Source organism: Arvicanthis niloticus, chromosome 26, assembly GCF_011762505.2.
Source record: "Arvicanthis niloticus isolate mArvNil1 chromosome 26, mArvNil1.pat.X, whole genome shotgun sequence".
NCBI classification, from domain to species: domain Eukaryota; kingdom Metazoa; phylum Chordata; class Mammalia; order Rodentia; family Muridae; genus Arvicanthis; species Arvicanthis niloticus.
The window spans coordinates 25,255,798-25,276,064 of NC_133434.1; the positions used below are offsets into that span (position 1 = coordinate 25,255,798).

Below are 20,267 nucleotides of genomic sequence, written 5' to 3' on the forward strand. Positions count from 1 at the left end.
CAAGGTGTCCAGCACTGGGCTCAGCTACCTTCTTGATTTTTCCTCTACCACTGTGCATCACTGAAGAGTGTGTGTGTGTGTGTGTGTGTGTGTGTGTGTATGTGTGTATGTATGTTTGTGTGGCGTGAATGCTCATGTGTGTGCAGGCTCCCATGTGCGGGGGCACTTGTGTGCTGTCGAATGTGGAAGCTGAGGTGAAATTTGGGTGTCTTTGTTGATTGATCTCTACCCCTGCACTGTGGCAGGATCTCTCACAGGACCCAAAGCTCACTGATCTGGCTAGTCTTGCTAGGCAGCTCACTCCTGGGATCCCTCATCTTCTGTTCTAGAGGGCAGGGCTCACAGGCCTACGGTCATGGACACCCAGGATTTACATAGGTGCGAGCCATCTTTAGTCTGATCCATCTCCTCATAATTTAATATCTTTATTCACCTCAACTCACTTTTAAAACTTAAAAATGGGTTTTAGTTTTATTCTAAGAAAGTTTGCCTGTGGAATCACAAACCGAAGGACTTATATCTATATGCACATACATATATTTTCTAATATATTGAAATTTATGTGAAACAGATTTTCAAATGCTAGTCTACCTCTCCTCTAGTTTATTATAGAGTGCTTTGAAAGCTATCAGAAAAGTTGGGGAAATGATTTTTTAAGAAAAAATGTTCTATTTATTCTTTCACAATTTCATACATGTATGCATCTCTCCAGTCACACACACACACACACACACACACACACACACACACACACACTTAGTGATGCCCTCGTGCAGATGGTGTGGGGACATCAACTGAGCATGCTCAGTGACCAACTCCCAAAGAAAAGTGACTCCCACGCCCTAGCAGGCATTGAGCCAGGGCTGAGGACTCACCCTCCCTCCCCACGCATACTGGGCTGTGGACCAGCTTGATCTTGTGCAGGTGACCACGGCTGCTGTGAGTTCCTCTGACTCTTCCCTTTTTCTATTCCCTTTTCCTTGCTGTGGGAAAACTTTTTATTTTTATTTTTTTTAATGAAAGCGTGTGTTACAAATTTCAACAATGGCAAAGTAAAGGAATGATTGAGGGGAGGCGGAGGTGGGAGGAGGATGCTGAGGTAAGTTCTCATTATGCAGGAATGCTGTTCAGAAGGTGGAGTTAAATGCCAGAAGCTGGGGTGGGAGTGGGGTTGAGGGTGGGGCGGGAAAGGAAAGTGGGGAGGGGGCTTAGTTTAACGACCTAACTCTCTGGGACCAGTGTTGTAGTAGGTGACTAGCTCTTTAGATTTTTAAGCAAATAAGCCCAGGCTCTGTAGCTAAGGATGGTCTTGAACTCTATAGATCCTCTTGCTTCTGTCCTGTATTAAGATTATAAACTTGTGCCACTCCCCACCCACTCGCGTTTAGCGTTTATGTGGTGCGGGGGGGAGCGCGGGGGGGAGACCATACCCTAGGAATCATGGGCCTGAAGCACTCTACCAACTAAACTGTCTTTAGTCCTTGCTTTTTACAAAGGTGCCTCTAGGTCTTGGGTAGGAAGGTCATTGCTTTGCACCAGCTAACAGGGAGATACCCACCCACACACTCCGTGTGGCCCAAATTTCATTCTTCCCCTTCCCTGCTGCTGCCGCCGCCGCCGCCGCCGCCTCCTCCTCCTCCTCCTCCTCCTCCTCCTCCTCCTCCTCCTCCTCCTCCTCCTCCTCTTTCTTCTTTTTCTTCTTTTTTCAATTTTAAATACTTCACATGGGGGCCCTTGGCCTGGTCACCACGGGGAAGAAGCATGGCCTCCTTGGGTCTCTGCTGACCTCTGCTGGCTACAGACCTTTTGTGCGCCCGCCGGCTCACTAGCAATGCCTGCCTTCATCTGCCTGCGTGGACGCCTCTGTCCGAAGTACGCAGGGTCTCAGCTGCGTCCCTGGGCTGCTTGAGTGTTCTCTGGGCCCGGTTGACATGGGCTGAGTTGAGTGAATTCCAGGTCAGAAAGCCAGTGTCCTCCCGCTCTGGATGATGATCCTGGAGTTTGCGGAGACCAATGGTCCGAGGGAAGAGTCGAGGAGAGCGCCTCCATCTGGACAGAGCTGTGTCCACAGCAGAAGCTAAAGGCTGCAGTGGGGATTCCAGCTGCTAGACCGCTGAGGTCCGTGTTGGAGGAAGAAATCAGAGCAGAAGAGGAAGGAAGCAAGAACTGATGCCCACCTGACTTGAGCAGAGGGGACACCTGCTTTCCTCACCAGGAAGGGCCTGGATGGAAGGCTGTGCACACTGTACTCAGGAGTATGGATGATTGGCTTTGCTACATGGGCCAAGTCACCGACCTTCCCGGTCACTTTATCTCGTGGTTCCGAGGTGCAGAAATCCTACCCGGAAACCAGCTAACGCAGAAATGACCCACAGATTCCAGACAGTGCAAACAACTAAACAGGGTGGGTGAGGGTTTATACCTTGCCAGACGCCTGCCCCTTCATTATGTCTGTTTTTCTCCCCATAACTTGCTTCAGCACAGGGAACGGGGAGGAGACCCAGCACATTTGTATTTGTTCGTATTCTCTGCCCCGCTCCTTCTCTCAAAAGAATGGACCAAGGTGCAGAGCCAGGACCTGTCCAGATGTTGTATATGGCAGAGAGCTATCTATGTTTTCTCGGGCGATGCTGGGGAGCTCTAAATGCGGGTCACTGCCACCCCCTCCATTTCTGCATCACTGGGCCCTGTATCTGCTCCCCCAGGCTTCAGTCAGGAGTTTTGCTTTGGTACTATTTTCTAGGGAACCTAAGCCAGCTGTGTAAAATGGAGTCAGAACTCACGGAATCACACACATTAAATACACAGGAAGCACTGAGAGCAGCCTGCTATTTTTCCATAAACGTGAGTGTGGTATAACCTAGCCTCTCCTGAGGGCAAGATGGGAGGGCAGCTTGAGCCCAGGAGTTACAGATCAGCCTGGGCTACCTACAGAGACCTTCTTTAAATAAATAAATAAATAAATAAATAAATAAATAAATAAATGTATGTTGGAAAGGTGGCTCAGCAGTTAAGAAAACGGGCTGCTCTTGCAGAGGACCTGGGCTTTGTGGTCATGGTGGCTCACAAGTGTCTACAGTTCCAGTTTCCAAGGTCTGGTCTTTTCTGCACCAGGACTGCAAGTTATACACAGACATACATATAGGCAGAACACACACACACACACACACACACACACACACACACACACACACGGTTTTTAATGATGTCTTTTTTTTTTTAAATGTGCATTGGTATTTTGACTGCATGTATGTCTGTGTTAGGTCCCCTGGAACTAGAGTTACATAATTGTGAGCTGCCATGTGGATGCTGGGAATTGAACCAGCGTCCACTGGAAGAGCAGCCAGTGTTCTTAACCACTGAGCCATCTCTCCAGCGTATGTATGTATATATGTATGTAATATATGCATATATATGTAAAGAGTGTTTATTACTCTAAAGACCTGGGTGAAGTTCCCAGCACCCACATGGCAGCTAACAACCACCTGTTCTCCAGTTCAAGGGGATCTAACCCTCCTCTAGCCTTCAAAGGCTCATGTACACATGTGGTATATGTATACTTCAGCAAGACTTTAAATATGTACACACAGTACATATTTAAAGATAAAAAGTAGAGTTAATATTTGTTCATAGTACTCTGTGGCTCTCGATAGCTTTAGACTGCTAGGATTGAGGCAGGTCATTGAGAGAAACATGGAGGTTGGGAGGGCTTTCTATAGAGACAGGCAATCATAGTCCTGGGGCTCCTGGTACGATTTTAGACTGTACCTCCCTTGGCTAGTTGTACCTGAAATTGGGGGACTGTCTTGAGCTTGAGACATACCAACAGAGGCAGTGGACTGGGAGAGACCACATCTCAGAACCTGTTTCCTTCTTTGTGGAACGGCTACAGTGACAGTGGGCACTTAGCTGTGGGCTCTGAGTGAGAAAGTCAGACCTGGATTCAAAAAGAGTTCTTCCAGCCCTGTGCATTCAATTTATAGGCAAGAAAACAGAAGGAGGGAGGGATGGAGGGAGGAGAGGGAAGAAGAGCAGAGGGAGAAGGATGGAGGCAGGGAAGAAGGGGAAAGAGGAGAGAGAAAGCTATTTCTGCCACTGGCTCCCCAGATCTTGGATGAGCATGCCCACCCTAAGTGTGGGACCTCTCTAGTCTCTGCCAAGGCTGGAGGGTATGGCTAAGAACTAGAGAAGGAGTGCCTAGCAAGACTCAAGAGTCCTGGCAAGTGGCCTGAGAGCCAGGGACCAGAAAGAAGGCTGGCAGAGCAATGTTGTTCACTGAGGGCCTAGACACCCAAGCATGGAGAATATACTTCCTCACTCAAATCTCCTGTCTCACTTAATGACAAAGTTCTGTGAGAAGGAAGAGGAGGCAGAGTGGGGGGTCAGGGCCCCAGGGTGCTACCTCACATTGGGGAGAAAGTGATCAGTTAACACACACACACACACACACACACACACACACACACACACCACTTATGACTAGCTGCTGCTTCTGGAGATTCCCAAAGGAGACAGAGGAGGGAAGAAATCACACTGGGGCCGATGTGCTCAGATACACAGTAGATACTCGTAGCCAAGGGTTCATTCGTGCCTTTGACAATACAGCCAGGAAGCCTTAAAATACGGCCATCACACTAGTGGAAACGCCCTGAGGAGTTCAGCTCCAACTGGAGTTCCATGCAAGCCAGATACAGACCTAAAACCAGAATGCAGGGAGACTGACCTATGATCCAGGCCTCAGTTCCCCAGATCAAGACCTCTGTGTTGGGTGGAGGGATGGTATACGACTCTGCAGTCAGCTATGGATAACCATTTGTGGCGGTGACAGTGACAGTGACCCAGGCAAGAAACTTCAAGGAGTCCTGTGGCAGTGAAGTACAGGGTCATGGATGAATGAATTGTTCTTTTCTCTAATATTACCCAGAAGTCTAAAAGTCAGTCTCATTTTTTTCCATGTAGAATACCATCTTTATGCAGATGCTTGCTTTATTGGGACTCACTAAGGCAAAATCCAGACAGACTCCACCCCAGCTCTAAGAGAACAGCCTTGGCTGGGCAGGGGTGAAACCAGCCTTGACCAGCCAATTCTGAGGACTCCTGGGACACAGAGAAGCCACCTCATCCCAGGGGACCTTCCCATCATGGGGGAGATGTTAGCATCATTTAGAGAGAGAGCTCAGAGTTGAGGTTGTGGAAGGAGATGGTGTGAAGATCAAAAGGGTGGGGAGAGCCTGGGAGCTTCCATTTTTGAGGAATGCCCCCCCCCCCACCGCTAGACAGGGCAGGTGCCCTGCTGTCTCCTCTCCTGTAACTTCTTATGTTTATCTCCTCTAGGAAGCTTCCCTCAAAGCGTCTCCTTCCATTGGGCCCCTCATATATCTCCTGGAGACACTTCTTTTTACTACTGTCAGTCAAGCTGACATTTCTGCTATGTTTGGCTTGGGTCATAGGAGACAGGTCTTGTTGCTGGATGCAGGGAGTGTATGTACTCAGGTGTGACCATGCCTATATCCTGATCCCCATAAAAAATGAATGGTCACTATGACTACTCCTCCTCCTCAGAGGCCCAGGAATGAGTGACAGCTTCCACTTGCAATAAGTTATATATTAGTTGGGGAGCCCGTGGAGATCAGGAGAGCTGAGTGAGTGGAGTCTGAAGTGGAAATTTAGGGGTTCTTTGGAAGTCAGTTGGTTGGATGGTGTTTTGCTGGGGCACCCATGTGAAGGAGTGTTTTGTTAAAGTGGACATAGGTGTGAAAGGCTAAGGCGGACTCGTGAGGAATGTTTCGCTGAAGTAGACACAGAGAGAGGATGTTCTGCTAAAGCAAGCATATGAAGGGACACATGATGAAGGATTCTTTGCTAACAACACACATATATTGGTTTGCCTTACATTGTGTAGTTGAACTGCATTTGGCAAGACTCCAAAAAAACTTCTGGTGGTGTGCTGCAGTTTCTTGCCGCTTCCGAAGACTTGGGCTGATTGGATGCACATGCTGAGACAAGACACATGGAAAACACATGATGTTTGGAGGGTAAAACTAGGACTCCATGGAGTGACAGAAACAGAGCTTGGCTTGCTGATACAGCTAGCTGGACAACACTTGTGAGTCTCAAGTCTCGCTGATCTTCACTTCCCTGAGAGAACTTCACCTGGTGTTCCTGCTGGTCCTTCCTACTGACAGGAGCCAAGGATAAGGCCTGGCTGTCTCTGCTATGTCATGTTACCACTGTTGCTAACCTGACTCTACCAAACTGGACTGCTGGTGTATCTGTGAAGTGTTTGCAAGTGGATTGAGCTGCCACTGCCTGCTAATCTGTGAATTAAACTGCCAATTTCCAGACAACACGGAAAGAACCTTTCTAAACAGGTCCACTTCCCCCTGCCCCACCCCCACCCCTGTATCCCCTTTCTTTCCCACTACCTCTGGTGAGTGGTGGGCTACAAGAGAGGTTAAAGCATTTAAGAACCATCATTAAAAATAAGGTTTGAAGCCAGGCAGTGGTGGCACACACCTTTAATCCCAGCACTTGGGAGGCAGAGGCAGGCAGATTTCTGAGTTTGAGGCCAGCCTGGTCTACAGAGTGAGTTCCAGGACAGCCAGGGCTACACAGAGAAACCCTGTCTCAAAAAACCAAATAATAATTAGGTTTGAAATAATTAAAGTTACAGAAGCCCCACTCATGTGAATGTGTGCTGTTGACAGAAACAAGACCACATCAAGGACTCAGCCCCACAGAAGTGGCAAAGCCTTGTCTGGGTAAAGCTCAAGTTGGGTGCCCAAGTTTTCCTCTGGGGGCCAAGTCTGAATGAGTGGCCAGTGTGTGCAAAGACTACAACTGGAGCTTCTTCGTCCTCCGGGATCTTTACAGATGGAGACTGCTCGCCCACAGAGACCTACTGAAAGCAGCTAGTTTCTCCCCCTGTGCTACACCTAATAAACACAATGAGGTTGTCAGTAGTAGTATGTGCCCTCCATGAGAGCAGGTGCCCTCCATGACAGCTTGCACCCCCTCCTCCAACACTGGCCAGCTTTCCTGTTTAAAAAAAAATGTATCCAAATGTCTCAACTATTTTTCCATTACTGTGACAAAACACCATGACCAAGGTCACTTATGAAATGAAATATTTCATTAGGCTTATGGTTCCAGGGGGTTAGAGTCCATGGGAGTGGAGCATCAGTGCAAAGGACAGGGAGTAGAACCTAAGATGCTACGAAAAGATGTTGTGAAGGGGAAATGGTTTAGCCTGTCCCCCAGGCCAATGTGAGGGCAGGAGTACGCTTTCATCTTCCCTCAAGATGGAAGAACCACTTTGGGTTCAGCTAAGAGCCTGACTGTGTCTGAGGAGGCCTGGGGTTGGGAAATGGCCAACCCCAATGGAGCAGCTGCATTTCTGACTTGAATATGTCATAAAATGTAGGTAGGTTCTGTCAGGTGACAGCCTACTGGACTTAAGTCCCCACACTGCTGCCTTTTCAGGTGGCTTAGTCACATTCGTCAATAAGTGTTTATACAAACGACTCCCTCTGTTTTGGGTGGGTACTGCTCTAATAACCTGGAGTCCCAGTGGACACTGTTCCACTAGTCGGGGAAGCCAATTGCCTTATGATTTAGACAGGATTTGATATGTCACACAGATTACCAACACATGTGTTAGTGGCATCTCCTTAAATTAGAACAGATATGATTGGGAGTTAATTGGGCCCCACCTCCCAGGTGTTTGGACCCACGGTAATGATACCAAAGATGTGGCCCAATTACAGCAGCACATCCTAGGAATATAAAAGGTTTATGATCAGACTGCTTCTCCTGCTGATGCACAAATGACCCTTGGTGAGCATCTAGGCTTTAATCCCTTTAACGTGTTAGATAGCCCTTTTGCTTTCCTCTGGGAGAGAGGCTGTCATGCTCCTTTTTCTCATCATAACAGTGTGGAGCACTGAAGGGAACTGCCCCTGGACTAAGCATGACGATCCACCCTGAATGTCTAAGAAATAAAGGACTTGTAGGCAGTGGAGGAAGCCCTGAGTCCCTGGGTTCTCAGTGAATATGTGTTGTTCACACAGGCATAGTTATGACAAAGACCAAGACTGCAGACCTACGGGAAGTTAACAAAGCCCTTTCCCATAGGGACCAGGCTCTAGGGGGATGGCAAAACTTTCCTCCCAGGTCTGAGTGTGTGGGAGTGACCAGTGTGTGCAAAAACCAGTAACTGCAGCTTCTTCCTCTTCCCAGACATTTATAGCATGGGAATGCTCACCTCCAGAAACCTTCTACTGAAACTAGCTAGCCCCTCTCCCTTCTATCTAAGACATATGACAAGGTTCTGGCTTGCAGGGTCATAGTAGGAGCCATCTATTACAGTGAGCACACCCCACCTGATCCCAGCTATCCTGTATATATGTCTGTGTGTCTGTCCTTTCTTCATTCTTTCACTGCCCATAGTCAGAGTTCCAGGACCAAATTGCAAGACACAAGGCAGAAGCTTCTTCTTATATTTTGGTTGTGAGTCTAGCCTTTAATGCTTGAGCCATCTCTCCAGCCCCAGAAGCTTCTTCTACAGCAACAGTTGAGCTGAGTGTGTGTGTGTGTGTGTGTGTGTGTGTTACAGGGGGATGTGAACCAAGGGCCCCTGGCATACTTGGCTGACAGTCTACCACTGACCTATGTCCCAAGCCCTAGACAGTAGTTTTAAAATACAGTTTTTTACTGTACATAAGGCTCTGTGCTTTAGCATTTCAAAATATCTATTTTTATTGTATGTGTTATGTATATTTTCCACCCATTTATCTCTGTGCACTGAGCCCATGCCTGTGGAACTGAGAAGAAGGCATGGGATTCCTTGGAATTGGAGTTATAGAATGTTGTAAGCTGCTGTGTTGGGAATTTAACCCAGGTCCTTGCAAAAGCAGTAAGCACTCTTAACCACTGAATCACCCTCCAGTCCTTTTCTACGGAACTTTATGCACATTCTTTTGTCTAACACACACACACACACACACACACACACACACACACACACACACACTCAGCCTTAAGCAAAATTTTCAAATCACTATTATCACTGCTTTGTAGAGGAAGAGAGTACAACAGAGGCGTCAGTCTGTCTAAGTTTGTTTACATGGACTGCACAGGACAGATTCAGACAGACAACCAGTGTCACCTGTCAGAGCCACCAACCCTGTGCGAAAGAGGCGGCCACTTTCATGTGGGGGCAGAAGTGGCTTCATGAACACTCTGAAAACAGGGTCTAAACGTGCAAGGGGGGCCAAGAAGCTGCTGGTTGGGGGAGGCGGCGTGGGTGTGGCCTGACAAGAACAAGGTTCGGACTCAGAGATGTCTAAGTTACTTTTCTATCACTGTGATAAAATACCATGGCCAAAGCACCTTATAAAAGGAAAAGGAATTGTGCTTCCAGTTCCCGAGAGAGAGGAGTCCATCAGCCCTGCAGCAGGAAGCAGGCAGGATTACCAGAACAGCAGCTGGCAGGAAGCACTAAAGAGGAGGCTTGGGAACCTTAAACTTGCCCTAAGAGGTGCGCCTCCTCCAGCTAGGCTACACTTCCTAGTCCTTCCCAAAAGCCACCAGCTGGAGGCCATGCACTCAGTTGCCTGAGACTAATTAACAGTGGACAGAGATTCCTGTTGTGGGAATATTTAATCTCAGTCAGGGGCTTCTACTCTGCCTTTGATTATTGTATTCCCAGATAAAAGACACATGAGGCCTTTAATTTATAGTAAGCCTTTGTCAGCACTAGAGCTGGGCAGATACCTACCCTCCATTCTGTCAGAACTCACTTTCCTATAGATATCCCTGAGTTATTACTTACTATGTTTCATCTGGGCTGCTCTGAACTCCAATTGGCCGACCCTCATGGCCATGCTCTCACTCACCTAACCCATGGCAGCTTCCTTCTCTCCAGCTTCTCCTTTCTTTCCTCTTGGTTCCCTGATATACTGGAACCCCAAGCCCAGCCTATGTCTCTTCTTCCCAACTATTGGCTGTCAGCATCTTTATTTAACCAATAGTTTTAAATCAAGGAGCAAGGTGACATTGTATGTGTGAATTCTTCACTCATAGAAGCAACCAGGCCTTGGGGCCAGTACTTAACATTACAATACATATTAAAGACCAAACCTCAACAGATCTGAATAGACTTGAAGACTTCCAGTCAGTTTAAGCCTTCCAGATTGTGGTACATGTACTTGAAGTCTGCATGACTATGTTAGTTAGTCTGTTTGTCAGAGTAGACTTGACATGTAGTATCAGTTAAGGATTTTAATCACAGTGACCTTAGAGACAGGAGGGTCAGAGTGAGGGGTGACATCATGACAGATTTGGGGTTTGAGAGAGACTTGAAAATGTGTCTTGGCCAGTTCTGCATATAGAGGAGGAGCCATGAGTCAAGGAACACTGATGCAAAAGGCGTCTAGAAGCTGAAAAAGATAAAGACGAAGTTTCTATACTCTAGTCTCCAGAAGGGCACAAGCTGTGAACACCTTGATTTGGACCCAGTGAGACTCAGTCTGGGATTTTTTTTTTTAATCACACCTATGTATTTACTTTCATCTACCATGTGTGCGCGTGCGTGTGTGTGTGTGTGCGTGCGTGCGTGCGTGTGTGTTTTGGGGGGACATGCCACAAAATCCATAGGGGGATCAGAGGACAACTTGCAGAAGTCAGTTCTCTCTTTCTACCAAGTGGGTCTTGGGGGTTGAAATCAGGTCATCAGGCTTGGTGACAAGCACCTTGACTGCCTACGCCATCTCATCAGCCCTTACATGAGGTTTCTGACGTCCAGAACTGTGTGGCAATCAGCAGGCATCATGCTAAGTGCGTGTGGCCATTTGTCACAACAGCTACAAGAAACTGATGTAGGGCCCTTACCAGGCACCATGTGGTCACTGGGGTCTAAAGGAGTACTCTCCCATTGGGCTCATTCTACAAATACTTACTGAGTACCTTCTATACCAGGCCAGGCCATGGGGAGATAGTGGCAAGAAAAGATGCATTCCCTCCTCTGGGTGGGATCACAGTGTAACTGTGGGCATTTCAACACAGGACTAGAAGTGTGTGTAGTTCAGGAACTAGCAGTGACCAACAGCTTGAACAGAGCCTGTGCTCTCCAGGCAGCTACAGAGCCTTATAGTTGGAAGGAGCCTTTATCTGACACACAAACACACCACAGAGAGAGAGAGACAGGAGGAGGAGGAAGAGGAAGAGGAAAAGGAGGAGGAGAAGGGAGAGAGAGAGAGAGGAGAGAGAGACAGAGACAGAGACAGAGACAGAGACAGAGACAGAGACAGAGACAGAGACAGACTTTACAGATGAACCAGAGACTGCTGGCAGCCATTTGCTGTGGCAAATTTGTACCCTGACTATCCCCTGCCCTTTCTTAGCTGAACAGCCTGAGTGTCTCCTGAACAACACGGGGCTGGGGGCTCTGAGGATTTCTCAAGGCACCAAGCAGGAGTCCTCACTGCTGAGGGGAAGTATACAGGAAGAAAGCAAGAGGAGCATTAAAATGTCACCCCCAAACGACCCAGCAACTCCAGTCCTGGGGCAAGCATCCAGGAAAAGACACACCATGCTCGCAGCAACACCATGATAACCCTGCATTAGAAAGAGCCCTGTTGCCCATGAAGAATAGAATGGATGGTCATGTGCAGTGTATGCTTATGATGCTCACAAAGAAGCAAGACAAAGCTATGCATTACAAATCAGAAAGCAAGAGCTGGGGGGACAGCTTAGCAGTCAAGTGCCTACCTAGCATGCAAGAAGCTCTGGGTTCAAATCCCCAATGTGAAGCTGGAGGGATAGATCAGTGGTTAAGAGCATTAGTGGCTCTTCCAGAGGATCCAGGCTAATTTCCATCACCTATATGGCAGCCCATAGCCATCTATAACTCCAGTCCTAGGGAATCTGATGCCCTCCTCTGGCTTCCATGGGCACTGGGCATGCATGTGGTATACAGACATACATGTAGACAAAACATACATATAAGATAAAATAAAAATCTCCAATGTCACATATACAGAAGGATCCAAAACACCAGTGGGGTGAGCAGAAAGCACAATGATCAGGAGGAGGGGCAGGACTTCCATTGCAGGAGGAGGGGCAGGGGTTCCTGGCAGGAGGAGGGGCAGGGGTTCCATGGCAGGAGGAGGGGCAGGGGTTCCATGGCAGGAGGAGGGGCAGGGGCTCCATGGCAGGAGGAGGGGCAGGGGCTCCATGGCAGGAGGCACAGGAATCTGTGGCAGGAGGAGGCACAGGGATCCGTGGTACTGGCAGTGTCCTCTTCGTACTCTGAGGTGAGATTAAACAGGAGCAGCCACTCTGTGACAGTTTGCTGCACTGTCTGTTTACAATCTGTGTGTTCTCTTCGTGTACATCATTACATATATTGAGAAATTATTTAACATTTTCTCAATTTGCAGTGGGGGGAATTGTACCTGGGACTTGTACATGCTTAGTAAGTGCTCTGCTAACTACCAGCATCCCCAAATCTCCCCAAAGCACTAATAAATGTACTTAGGCAAATTTAGGTGTCTATGTGATATGAATGACATTGTCTTAGAGTTAAAAACTCAGGTTTGTAATGTTAATCTGCCTGAGCTAAGATACTGGGTGACACTGGGCAGGCCCTGGTTCCTCTTTAGGGCCTAGTTTTCTCCATCCAAAAATTGGAAGGGTGGGAATATTGAGAATGAGAGTTCTCTAAAGCTAGAACCGTGGGCCTGGGGGTTTAGTTTAGTGGAAGAATGCTTACCTGGGTTGCACAAAGCCCTGAGTTTGATCCCCAGGGGTGAAGGTAACACACAAACAAGACCTTCATCTGTATCAAAGACTCTTCAAGCTGCTGAACCTTGGCTGACTAGGACATCGTGGTTAAGAGAGATGAAAAGTTGTAGATTAAGAACTAAAAGTATCTTTGAGCTGTTTCAGTTTCGTATCTAACCTAACATCATAGCTACTAGGTAAATATCCTAAAGTCCATCACAAGCTTAGCAGACTGCTGGCCTTTACCTACCCTAAAGCTAAGAGATTTGCCCATCTGTCCTCAGCCCTCAGGTTCCACCCTGCCACCAATGTAATTAGCAGGTGCACTGGCTGGATTTGTGTGTCAACTTCACACAAGCTCGAGTTACCACAGAGAAAGGAGCCTCCCTTGAGGAAATGCCTCCATGAGATCCAGCTGTAAGGCATTTTCTCAATTAGTGATCAAGGGGGGAGGGCCCATTGTCGGTGGTGCCATCCCTGGACTGGTAGTCTTGGGATCTAGAAGAAAGCAAGCTGAGCAAGCCAGGGGAAGCAAACCAGTAAGTAACATCCCTCCATGGCCTCTGTATCAGTTCCTGCTTCCTGACCTGCTTGAGTTCCAGTCCTGACTTCCTTTGGTGATGAACAGCAATGTGGAAGTGTAAGCTGAATAAACCCTTCCTCCCCAATTTGCTTCTTGGTCATGATGTTTGTGCAGGAATAGAAACCCTGACTAAGACAGTAGGTGATTGATCTGTCCTTTGTTCTGCTGCTATGGAAGTTCACATGACCTCTCCCACAGTGGGACATGTTATTCAGGGTATTCCAGGCCATGGTCACTCATATTTAACTCAAAACAGAATGAGAGGTTAATGAGATAGTTCTGTGGGTGTCCACCACCAAGCCTGACAATCTAAGTTTGATCCCTGGAACCTACATGGTAGAAAGAAAAATCCAACTCTCAAAAGTTACCTTCTGACTTCTATGAGTATCATCTGTGGTACCTATGCAAGCATTCATGTAATGAAATATTTTTTTAGAAAGAAATAAACCCAGAACCATTTATACTGCTTATGGATGGTAGGATTTTGCAGAAGTTCAACAAAATGCTGGAGTGACAGCTAACTTGACGATAGCAAGCAAACAGGGATGATGGGAGAGGAGGGGGGTGCTCTGTTGGAGCTGAGGCTGCTTTTCTGTTTCCCTGTTAAAGGGGTCACAAGACAATTTGGCTCCATTACTGTTGGCTGGATTCCTGGCCGTTGGTGGTGGAGACAGGTGTGTGGTGAACTGGAAAGAACATGGTGGGTAGAAGGACCATTTTGTCTGGGTTAGAAGTCTGTCAGGGTCTCGTCTTAGCTGTGTGTGAACTTGGGTAAGCTTCTGTCTCCTCACTAATAATTCAAAGATCGCAACTATTGGCCACCCTCCTGGCAGGTGCGCTGTTTACCTGGGAAAACCGCCCACCCATCTTCATGGTGAGGCCTCTGAGCTAGGTGGCTTTCCTGCTGGGTCAGGGGCAAGGGACACTTTTGATCTTGGTCCAAACTAAACAAAGAGGGCACCTACTGCCTTCTCTGAGGCGGAAGGACCTCCAGAGAGTTGATGCCTCCTTTACAGTCACAGACACTTTGCTTCATTAATCCAGTGCCACCGTGGGGGGAGGCAGGGACTTGGGGAAGTCTCACAGAGGGGAAGGGCTGCTCTGAGAACTGGGAAGGGTGTGGGCGAGTGCTCTGGGGACCTGCCTTCCAGTCCAGCATTGAAGACAGGTGCCTGGGAACCCTTGCTGAGCTGGGGGGAGGGGGGGCTGAGCTCAGCTCTGGGCCTCACACCCTGAGCAGTTGGGTTGTGGGTGGGTGCGTCCAGCATAGGAATGGGAAGAATCTTCTCACAGAGAGGCAGCTGAAAGCCGGATGGAGTGGGGGCAGGGCAGCTCAGAGAAGCCTCAGGAGACCCCGGGGACACACTGCTTTTCAAAAATCCGATGGATTCTGAGTTTCTCAGCCTTTTACGAAGCAACTAGTGTTTCTCTGATCTCAACTCAGTGGACACTCATCGGACAAACTGCTTGCTAGGCCATTGGTAGGGAAACACCTCACCGCTGCCACAGTCGCTGTTGCCACCATAAAAATTAAATAAACCCAGTCCCTGAACCGTTAAATTCACTGTCAGACTGGGGACCTGGTAGCTCAGGCCTGTAATCTCAGCTACTCCAGTGACTTAGGCTAGAGAATCAAACCGTCAAGACCAGCCTGGGCACTGTAGGGAGACCATTTCTCAGAGGCAGAGTGCTTTCCGAGCAGACAGGAAGCCTTGGGTTTGATCTCTAACATCAGCGGAAAAACAGTATCAAAATTGTATGGTGAGCAAAAGCTGGCATTGCATTTAAATGGAGGTCAAGAGCAAACTGGATGACAAAACTCAATAATGAGCAAACTTACAGGGTGACAGGATTGTTCTATATCTGATACATCTGGCCCAGGTGGCCCAGTGGGCACACACATGTGCAAGAAATCACTGCATTTTGTGTGTTTTACTATTATGCTGTAATCAAATGCTGAGAAAGATCTTTCTACACCACCAGAGCTGGTTCATGCTTGGTAGAGCTCCCAGCAAGCTGCATACTTCTGTAGACCAGGAGTGTGGAGCTGACCTCATCCTTCCATGGCTGTGGAAAGATCTAGACATACACATTGAGCATCCTAGGAGAGTGGTACAATGGAAGTGAATGACTGTGTTGGCTCCATTCCCCGCAGAAGGGACTTTCCAAGCTTCTGCTCTAATTGGCTTTGTGCGAGTGTACATGTACATGTATGCACACACATTCCTGTGGTAAATGTGGGGTGTGTACGTGTCACAGCATGTGTGTGGAGATCAGCAGACAACTTTGTGTCTTGGTTCTTACCTTCCACCTTTGTTTTGAGACAGGGTTTCTCTGTAAAACCCTGGCTGTCGTGGAACTTGCTCTGTAGAGCAAGCTGGCCTTGAATTCAGAGATCCATCCACCTCTGCCTCCAGAGTTCGAGTGCTGGGATTAAAGGCACGAGCCACTATGCCCCTGCCTTACCTTCCACCACCACCACCACCCCCCCACTCCCCCACACCCCCCCCCCCCCCGGATTAGGAGCTCTGCTGTTTTGATGTCTCTTACACCAGGCTGACTAGCCCTAAAGCTTCCTGCTTGACTCCTGTCTGCCTCTCACCTTCCCATGGAAGGTCTAGGATTGCAAATGCTCCTGACCACACCTCTGGCTTTCACAAGGATCTTGGGGATTTGAACTCAGATGCTTATACTTGTCCAACAAACACTTTATCCGATGAGCTGCCTCTCGCCCCCTTCTCCTGTGGCTTTTTACATCTAGGTAGGGTTTGTATCATAACAATGGCCAACACTGACTGACTGCTATTCAGTACCACCTGGGGCTTTTTATTATATATCAGACTTCCTTAAAACCCTGTGAGGCAGGTAATTTTTAAAGATCAAAACGAAACTTGAAGTAACTTGGTATCACACCCCAGGTACTGATGGGTTTATTTGCAAAGAGCTAAACAGGGTGTGGCTCCAGCTCAGCTGCTGACTGATACAAGCTTAGACAGGCCATCCTGAAAGTATATATGCATCCAGGAGGATATTTTGGAAGCTGTGAATATGTTTCACTCTCTCAATTAGGGGGATGGTTTAACAGGTGATATATAAAGATATCCAAATGTATCAAGTGGTACGCTTTATGTGCAATTCATCATGTGCCAATTATTCCTTAATAAAGGCATTTTTAGAAACAGACCACAAGTACATAATGGAAGAAAAATATTTGTAATTTTTTCTACAATGACTGTCATTTAATCTTATGTGATTCCATCACAGTGTTCAAAGTCTGATGCATAAAACTCGTGGTCATTTTGAATTTAACATTGCTCTGACAATTGAGAATCTTTTCAATTCTATGCTATGGGTCAGAAGAACAAAATGTCTCTGGATTAAAACTAAAAGATACAATGACTCAAGAAATGTTTTATATTCCTACATTACTAAAATTAGGACAAAGAGTGCAAAGATGTTGCTCCTGACAACATGGTGAGTTTGCTGAAGTTAAAAATGTAAGCCTGCCATAAGTGGCATAGTGGCTCACACCTCTAACCCAGTACTTTAGAGACAGAGGCAGACACATCTCTGAATTATTCAAGTCCAACCTGGTCTGCATAGTGAGTTCCAGGACAGTCAGAGCTACACAGTGAAACCATGTTTCAAAAAAAAATAGCAACAAAGTAAATTTTATGGATCAAATATTAAACAATTTTACCTTTAAAACCTTTTAGGGGCTTCTCAGTTCTCCAAAAGTACAACCCCAAAACAAAAGTTCATATCCCCACTTCATCTCTGTTCCAGAGACAATGGTCCCTTTTTGTTCCTTTGAAGCCAAGTCTTCCCACCTAGGTATTCCTTGGCATTTTCCTCCCCAGCGCTGCAGGATCTACCAACGCTAGGACACCACTTGACTACCCAGAACACGAGAAAATAGGCTTCCTTCCCTACCCTCATCACAGCATACATTAAAGCTTCACTCCAATGTATCCTTGCTCTCTGTGAGGGTGAAGACAGAGCCAGCCCCCCCACTGTGTCCTACACCTTGTATAGCTGGAACACAAAAGGTGTCACAAACACTTGGATGTCACATCATCACTTTCATAGTTCTGTATCCCCAAATAAAGGTGTCATCAACTCTGGGTAAAGGCTAGCTTCCAAAAGAAAGTGGGCTTTCAGAGACCAGGATCTATAACCCACAGAAACATCAGAGGACACTTGGGCTAAGCCCATTCGAGCAAAATGACAGTGGGTGATCAGTTCTTTCGATGAGTTGTTTAAATTTCTATGGGGTGCAGCACCCTGGGTCACCCAGATTCTCAGGCAATGCTAGTCTGTGAGCAACCATTCTTCTTTTCCCTCCATCATGGTTAACGCTGAGGACTGAAGCCAGGACATCATGAATGCTAGCCAAACACTTTACCACCCCTTTATCCCTCTTTTTGTTATTGGTGGTGGTGGACTTGTGTGCCAGAGGTTGCTAAAGTGTCTTCCACAGTCATTGACCATCGGATTTTTTGAGACAAGGTCTCATTTGAACCTGGAAGTTTGCTAATTAGACTGTCTGGCCAGCATGCCCCAGGGATCCTCCTGTCTCTGCCTCCTTAGTGTAGGATTACTGGCTGCTGTTGCCAGGCCCAGCTTTTATGTGGGTGCTAGGAATCAAACCCGGGTCCTCATGCTTGCACATATTATAGCCCAAGCCCTCTTCTCACTTTTGGAGATAGGGATGCACTAGAATGTCCAGGTTGGCCTTGGCCATACTCTGTAGAGTAGCAGGCAGGATGCTAGGCCACTTGAGTGGTTGGGATTAGAGGAAGTTGTCTGCCTGGTTGAACTGTGTGCTCCTCTCATTTTGTAAAGAGAGAATGCAGTGGCTCAGGGAGAGATGTAATTACTTACCCAGAGTCACACAGCCAGTGAGAGGCAGGGCTTCTCCAAGCAGAAGTTCCATGTGATAAAACAAGGTTTTGGATGGCAACTGTTTTATAAGCCAATAAATTTCATTGGAAATGTCCTGAATCTTCCCCCTGCCAAGTACCAGCGCTGCTGTGCTGGGCTCTGGAGGACTGGCTTGGTCCTCTCTGTCCTTTCTTGCTGTTCTCTGATCCTTGTGTTTTTAGCTCCTTTCCATTTTCTAGGGGAGGGGTGGTCTCTGCCTCATCAATGGCCAATGGCTGTTCTTTCTCTTCCCATTTCCTCCAGGCAACTGCTCCCCAAGGTCTCTCCTTGGCCCTCTCTCCCTCTCTCCACACTTTCTCTGGGCCAACCACTCAAACCTGTCTGTCCAGCTCAGCCCTCTTCATGAGGGGGCACACCCAACTCCCACGACCACTGCTTCTTACTCCCCACCCCCCAGAATTCCATTGTTCCCCAGAGCCCATCAGTGAAGAAGCAATGTCCTCCCCAAGGCATCCAGGGATCTGTTTTTATCTCCCAGCCTTTCTCTGAGCTCTCTGGGCTCTCTGCCTTTGTCTAGCATAACTCATCTCCCTCCCACCTCCACTCAAGGTACTTCCAACTTCTTGGTGTCTGACTTTGCCCCTTCTCTGTGAGGTCCTTCCTGTCCCTCTTCCCAATCCTGTGGCTCTTCCTTGTTGGAGGATTCTATGGAGAACACTCAGGCCAGGTTCCCTGGGCAAAAGCTACTGTGTTTTGCTTGCTTTGACTCTCCTCCTGACCCAGTCAAAAAGAATCTAGTACCAGGAGTGGGGAACAAGGCCCATCCTGTGCCTTCTGGTTGTACCAGTCACTTAAAACGTTTCCCCATCTGGAAAAGACAGTAGTGAAAAGGGCCCACATCCCCAAACTGCATTCAGTTATGTACCACCGGGCTCCCTTCACAAGCCAGTACCATCGTGTTTATTATCTCTAAGGAAACAACATTGTTCACCTGGAAAACCAATGCCATCTTCAATAAAGATTTGGGGGAGGAGTGGCAACCATGAAGATAAACACATAACTGATAAGAGATGTGCGTCCTCATAGGTAAAATTCTAGAGAACAATTCAGGTCATCAAAAGTCTTTGTCAAAGATAGATGTGGAGGCAGAAGGATCAGTATTCAATGTCATTCTTGGCACCACGTCTCAAAAGGCAAACAAAAGCAAGAGAAACAAAGCTAACGCTTATAGAACTGTAGAGGACAGATTTTCGTCAGTAATAAATTTTGCCAAGAGTCCCGTATGAACATATTTCAACTTCTACTTGCATAAAAGGACCTGGACTTTCACAGAAAGGATGGAGGCAGAGGGAGAGGGACAGGAAGGACTTCTACAGGGTCCGGGAAGTAGGAAATTTTAAAGGGGTGGTTGATGTAAACAAGACTGGCTACTGTGTGCACTGTGAGCCAGCAGATGTCAGTCAAGATTCCACCCTCTAAAGGAGACTTGGAGCCAGAGGCCCTAATCTCAGATGTGGGCCAGAACAGTCAGTTCTTTGGCACACTTGAGTTTTTCAGGCAGGGATTTTAGGGGAGGTGAGGGTCATCCTAGAGATACAGCCTTTAAAGGTCCAGACTGGAAAATGCTCAGAGAAAACAGTATAGAAGTTGGTAAAGGGCAACTTTTTATCCATGTTTAGCTAAGATGTAAAGATTAAAAAAAAAAAAGAAAAAACCCTAAGCCTTTAAATATAGCATCTGGGAGTCCAAGACAGGTGGATCTCTGTGAGTTCAAGGTCTATATAGTGAGTTTTAGGACAGTCAAGAATACAGAATGAAACCTTGTCCAAAAAGAGAAAGAAAACCCACCAGTCAGAAATAATGTGCGGGGTAACACTCAACAGTGCACACTTGTAACCCCAGCATTTGGAAGGCTAAGAACACAAGCTTAACTAGCCAGTCAGCTATAAACTGAGATCTCTGTTTCTAGGTTCTAACCACATCTTTCTCCCATGCCCCACCTACCAATGCCGCTGGT

General features: G+C 47.4%; 1 long non-coding RNA gene across 1 annotated transcript; it reads left to right on the forward strand.

Annotated features, from left to right (window-relative positions):
* Window positions 1-721: 721 nt before the first annotated feature.
* On the forward strand, window positions 722-6,962 carry LOC143439227 (uncharacterized). Its single transcript, XR_013107568.1, has 2 exons — window positions 722-939; window positions 5,903-6,962. It is a non-coding gene; the product is annotated as an uncharacterized LOC143439227 (long non-coding RNA).
* Window positions 6,963-20,267: the final 13,305 nt, after the last annotated feature.